We start from the raw sequence: 6,972 nt of genomic DNA, 5'->3' as shown, positions 1-6,972 counted from the left end.
TGTCCTATTCACCTAGCCCAGATCGACAAAGAAGATGGCATAAGACTACAGTCAATGAAGAAGTCAAATGCAGAGACTGAAGGTAACAGGACTCTGTTTCGTGATTAATTACATGTTTCACAGTGATGGGAAGCGTTATCCGGAACAACTACCTGTACCTATAGACTCCAACAGCCACCTGTACAACCGAATCCAACAGCCACCATGTCTTGGATTTATGTCTTTACCAGCCGAGGAAGAAATTCCGCACATTTTCCTTCTATGTGTTTTGTTGTAGCATATTTTTCTCTACAAACAGTTGTATGGTTTTTCCTATAAATACCTGTGTAAAGGACCGTATAAGTTAGTAGTGATAGTGATAGTTTTATTTTGAAGCCAATTTTCAAACTCTGTAACTCTTGGGCATTTTGTGTCCCTGTTTTTAATATGAAGACCGCATGTTTTATGGAAATCTGAAGGAGTTTTCTTGGAGTTGATTAAGCAAGCATAGCCTAATCAGTTGCAGAGGGCCCCTGCATTGAAGAATGTTTCATTTCATTTATTTATTTTTCTTTTCTAGTTAAAATGTAACTTCATCATTTCCTTTCACAGTGTTCATAATCATCTTTGTACTAACAAGGTTTATAATGCAATTTTCATCATTTTCTTACTAATAGCATTCATAATGTAGAGTAGCTTCTTTTTGCTTAATCTCTTTCTAGTTTTTATCAGTAGTTAGAAGCTAAAATTCAGTGGTGTAATTTAGTTTACTTCATTCACTGTTTTACTAGTCTTTAAATTCTCGATTACACTGATTAGTGCCATTTACTTTTCTTGCCATTTTATTTCTAGTTTATTAACTCATGGTGTTAATGAATGTTTCTGAAGAACCCTTTAAGTTGATAATTCATTGTAAACTAAATGGTTGAAAATTTCATTCATGCAATGAGTCTTTGTTGCATTCCTGTATTTATTTTCTCTTAGAATAATGAAGTACAAAATTCCTCAAATGTCATCACAAGGAGATTTTATCCCAAAATTGAAAGGCAAAGTAACTAAGTTTTTCATTTAGTTTTGTTTCTGTAATTAATTAGACATCAGCTGCAAATTTCACTTTCAGTTTTTAGTTCATGATTTGGAAATAATGGTAAAACAAGAATAGAAACTCTGTTTTCATTTCTTGCTTAAACTTTGCTTCCAAGTCTTCCTTAAGCTCTTTTCTTTCTCATTTTTAGATTTTTAGCAGTCTTCTACGAAAGTTAGACTTAAGATTTTGATAGTTACATTGTAAATCATTAGGGATTAAAGGACCAAAAACCTCCAAAACAACATAAAACACAAAAACAATGAAGCAAGAAGGGTCATCTAGCACAGACAGTGCACTACACTTCATCAGTTTACGATACCCGGATTGATAATTTATGTAAAGAAATTCAGGACACTGAATTGACCAAACAATGCTTATGGTTGTGAGAGAAAAATATGTAGTGTCATCAGAAGATTTCCAAGGTTGTGATCCCACTCATAAACAATAATTGTATGAAAACATTTCTAACTATGATGATATTTTTCAGGAACCAATTAGGTTGCCTCCAAAGTGTGAGATCCAACATGGAATTCACTTGCAGTGGGATGCTCCTTTACCAAATATTGGTATGTACAAGTTGCCATCCATTGAGATGGAGGGGATAAAGAAACAAGTACAGGAATTACCAAACCAAGGGGTCATAAGGGCAAGTTCTTCTCCAAGTGGCTCACCCATCGTGTTGGTGCCAAAGAAGGATGACACATGAAGGATGTGCATGGAATAAATGGCACTCAACAAAATAACAGTGAAGAATCAATACCCTCTCCCTCGCATTGATGATTTATTAGGTCAATTGAAAAAAATTGTCTATTTCACAAAAATGGACTTGTGTAGTGGATATCATCAAGTCACGATTACATAATAGGATATATGGAAGATTGCATTCAAGACAAGATACAGGTTGTTTGAATGGTTGGTGATGCCATTCATATTGTGCAATGCTCCGGCCACATTCATGTGGGTGATGAATGACATTTTTATCCCTTTTCTTGATGATTTTGTACTTGTGTATCTTGATGACATTCGTGTTTTAAGTAGAACATGGGAAGATCATGTGAGTCATGTTAAAAGGGTGCTTGGAATTTTGCAAAAAGAAAAATTGTATGTCAAAATGTCTAAGTGTGAATTTGGTAAGACCTCTTTGGATTACTTGGGCCACATTATTGGAGGTGGACAACTAAAAATAGATCCTTCTAAAGTTGATGTGATTGTGAGGTGGCGTAAACCCGCCAATGTTGCATAAGATCGTAGCTTTTTTGGTGCAGTACAATATTGGAGAAGGTTCACTGCCAAATTCTTCATCATTGCATCCCCCTTGCATGCATTGACAAGTGTGAATAAAACCTTTCAGTGGGTAGGAATGCAAAAAAAAACCTTTGATACATTGAAAGAGAAGATCAGTACTACACCATTTTTGGCCTTACTTGACCTCCAGCGGCCTTCTGAGATTGAGATGAATGCTAGTGTGTACATCACGGGAGTATTGTTGATGCAGCAAAGGAAACCTGCATGTTACCATTCACAGACATTCTCCCAAGCCCTTGTGAACTATCCCACCTATGACAAGGAGTTGTACGCCTTGGTCCAAAGCATGAAGAAGTGGAAGCATTATTTAATTGGCAAGGAGACCATTATTCACACTGATCACCAGCCCTTACAATACCTCCAATTGTAGACGAAGCTTTAACAGGCGCGTCATTTTAGGTGGATGGAGTTCCTTCAGTAGTTTCACCTAGTAATACAATACAAGAAGGCTACTAGCAACAAAGTGGCAGATATGTTTTCTCGCCCTCCTATTTATGCATCTATAGTTTTGAAAAATGCTTCTTTATATTTTGAAAATTATGCTGAATAGTATGTTGATGATGAAGATTTTAAGGACATTTATGCAAAGTTGATTCATGGATCATAGGTAAACAATTACCATTTGTAGGGAAATTGTTGTACCATATTGACAAACTTTGTATCCCCACCAATGAAAGAATGCATGTAATCAGAGAGGCACATACCTCTCTTGTGTCGAGTAATTTTGGTGTAGGGAAAACTTGTAGGTTTTAACCATGTACAGAAATTACCTGCATACGAATTCTAAAACACAGAAAATAAACAATGCGAGAGCATAACACATAAAACACATACACAAAGATTTTCCCCTAGAACCCAAAACTGGGACCACCAGCTTGATTTTTCATTATGTTCCTTTTAATGTTATAATACATATTTATACATGCCGAAGCATCCAATACCATGGACCGAAAACCATCGCGTCCAAAAACAGGTGCGAAAATCATGCAAAAAAGCATAGGTGGGTCCGCCCAACCTAACATAGGGTGAAAAACCAAAATTTTCCGTGGCGCTACCCCGGACCCCATAAAGTGGGGTTACGGGTATGCCTCAAACCCCCTATGACCCACTCCCCCCCGCTACACAATCGGCGTAATGAAGGGGGGCTCTGCCCCCCCTCTAACCTCCCGGTTAACTACGTGGGCTAGTCGTGGAAAGAATATAACACAACCCAACAAAACTATGTGTCATTTATAGAGGTTTTGTTATTGGCCTCACATGAAAAACTTTGTGACTCGATATGTAAAAGGGTGTGTGTTGTGTTCAGTTTGTAAGCCCACTAATAGAAAATTGAGGCTCTACACACCATTCCCTGTCTTGAGTCGTCCATGGGAATGTGTGTCAATGGAATTTGTTGGAGGTTTTCCTTTGTCTCGGAGAGGTCATGACTATTTGCATGTTGTTTTGGATCAATTTAGAAAAATGTATGTCTTAATGCCTTGTACAAATCTAACCACTATAGAGAATACTTCTCATCTCTTCTTCCAAATTGTATATGTCCACTTTGGGTTTCCCACATCCATAGTGTTTGATAGAGACTCTCACTTCCTTGGAGATTTTTGGACGAGTGTGTGGAGAATAATGGACACCAAGTTGAGCAGGAGTACTACATTCCATCCGTAGACTAACATGAAAATAGAGGTTGTCAACCTCAGAGTGATACACCTACTCTAGGGATTTTGTGGCAAGCATCCCAAGTTGTGGGACGAGAAGCTTCCTTATGTACAACATGCATATAACTGGGCAGTGCATTCATCCACCCAAATCTCACCATTCAAGACATGATTTGGATATTTTTTGAAGGATCCCTTAGACATGGTCTTTGGGAGAGATGAAGATTCTAGTGAGTAAGATGACAGGGACAAAGAACGAAAGTTCATTTAGAGAATTCAGATGATTCACCAGGTAGTACAAGAATAATTGGAGAAAAGTCAAGCTCAACACAAGGCTCGACATGAAAAGCACCGGGTTGATCACCAATTTCAGGTTGGAGACAGGGTGTGGATCAACATTAACAAAGACAAAAAGAAAGGGGAGGGAAAGAAGTTGAGGCAAATCTGATATAGTCCTTTCACCATATTATAGAAGATTGGAGATAATATTTTTTGTCTCGATTTTCCAGCATACATGCAGATGTACTCAATGGTGAACGTTGAAAACTTGAAGCTTTATGAGCCTTCTTTGATCATGGACACCGAAGAGGTTGGATAGGTTGTTGTAGTGGATGATTTTTCACTTGAATACTTAGATAATCTCCTGAATATATCATTCTTGATAGGAGTACTGGGACTTCAGATGGGGAGACATGGAGTACCTTCGTATTGGTTTCAAGGGAATGCATCTAATTAAGGCCTGTTGGATTGAAAAGGAGAATGTGGGAGAAATTCCCCCACTTTCCAACTGACTCATAAAGCTTTTGGCAGCCCAAAAGCCCATTAGTGGGGAGGAATGATCCAGGAGGATTCCAAAAGGCCAAATTTTCAAACTTATCAAAATGAGACGAAACTAGTCTCAAATCAAATATTTCATTTTTTTGAATCCAATGATCCGAATGACACCTCAATCTGACATCATATGAAGATGTTATGGTCCGCTGAATTTTTTCGAAAAGAACTAAAGTTTTTGTAGGCAAAACCCACTTGGACACTTAGCACACTGAAGTCAATAGTATGGATACTACTGTTAGTTGTATGGATGCTAACATCAATAGGTGACATGGTAGTATGGATGAGGAAGAGCCAACTAGAATGTGACATGTGGCATTTGACGTCAGCCTGATCAATTGACCAGTCAGTCGTATGGACCAATCAGGACATGACACATGGTGACCAATTTAGAATCACTGGATTCTACTAAGGAAGCGATAATTTGGACTGGTCCGGTAGTTGGTGACAATGAATTTGTTGCCTACTTAATCTGTCCAATGACCTCCAACTGAGTCGGCAGAAAGAACGCCCATTATGGGCTAAATTCAAATAAAAAAATATATTACCGGTCAGTTGGCACAGTTAAACTCAGCTAACCAGGATGGCGAGGCAACATTTTATATATATATATATATATATATATATATATATATATATATATATATATATATATTTATATCAACAGTTAGCGGTGGTCCCAATCCATCATACCGTTAACATTATTTCATACAATAAGACAATAACAGGTGAGTTATATATATATATATATATATATATATATATTTATATCAACAGTTAGCGGTGGTCCCAATCCATCATACTGTTAACATTATTTCATACAATAAAACAATAACAGGCGAGTCATGGGGTTTGAACCCCTAACCTCCCGTCTCCCACATGACTTAACAAGGACCAACCACCATTGGGCCAAACAGTCTAACATTAATTACAATGCGACCACACATTACTTAAACCACTTCAAACCAGCGCCAAAGGGAGAGCGGATGCGTGAAGCATGAAGTCTGAATTTTGAAGCATGTAGACCAGGTTAGATTGGCGCCCCTCGTGTGAATGTTTTTCAAGACATATTCCTAGGGAATCTTGGGGAATATTCAGGGAATATTCTAGGGAATCTAAAATATTCCCTATATCCCCAGAGGTCACCAGTCATTTTTCATGATTTTTTGCCAGGAATCCAACCGTGCAATCAATTTATTCGACAAAGGCCTATATTTTTAGGCCATCCTAGGAAGTGGAGGTATAAGGTGTCATTTTGTAATTTCTTGTAATTTGATTTCGCCACCAATCAATGAAAGAGGCCTCCCCACATTGAGGAGGACCCAGAGACGTAACCAACATTGGGTGAACTTCGTTATCAAGTTGTTTGTGTGCCTTTGATCTCATGGTTACATCTTATTTCCACTTCTTTTATGTGTTTATGTCACTTGGTTACATGCTCTTTTCAAATGCAATTATGTATGAATCTTTGAAGAAAAAGGTTTGGATCAACACCGGTGTTATTTTTTCTTGAAGTGCATCGCTCAGAAAACATCTGCTAAAACCTTTGGCCACCCAAATTTTTTTTGTTGTGATGAAGTTTCATTATAATCTCTACTAAAACATCTACTGCAACAAATAGATATTTTAGCAGATTTTTTTTTACAAATTTTGCCAATTTTATAACACTAAAAACCTCCATTATAACCTCCACTAGAATGTATTTTCCTTGTAGTGGAGGGAAAGAGCAAGGAAGAGTGAGGGATAGAGAGAGTGATGGAGGGGAGATGGAAGAGAGAATGAGAGAGGAGGGAGTGATGGATATTAAGAGGGAAGGAGAGAGGTAGGGAGATATAGACAAAGTTAAAAGATAGAGAGAGAGAGAGAGAGAGAGAGAGAGATCCCTCTATCTCCCACCACTCTCCCTCTCTCTCAGTTGCATGCTCACTCACTCTTTTCCTCTCTCTCTTTCTTGCTCCCTCTCCCTTTATTACCCCCCTCTCTCTCTCCAATTCTTCCCTCCCCTGCTCTATTTCTATCATTTTCTTTCCCCTTTAATTTATTGTATTTCCCCTTTAATCTCTCTCTCTCTCTCTCTCTCTCTCACACACACACACACCTCTATAATTGTCTCCCCCT

The sequence above is a fragment of the Pinus tabuliformis genome, chromosome 8 (assembly GCF_031772625.1).
Source record: "Pinus tabuliformis cultivar Carrire ecotype Pingquan chromosome 8, CPIR1, whole genome shotgun sequence".
NCBI lineage: Eukaryota > Viridiplantae > Streptophyta > Pinopsida > Pinales > Pinaceae > Pinus > Pinus tabuliformis.
The sequence above is the reverse complement of the archived record's forward strand: the minus strand, read 5'-3'. Positions refer to the sequence as shown.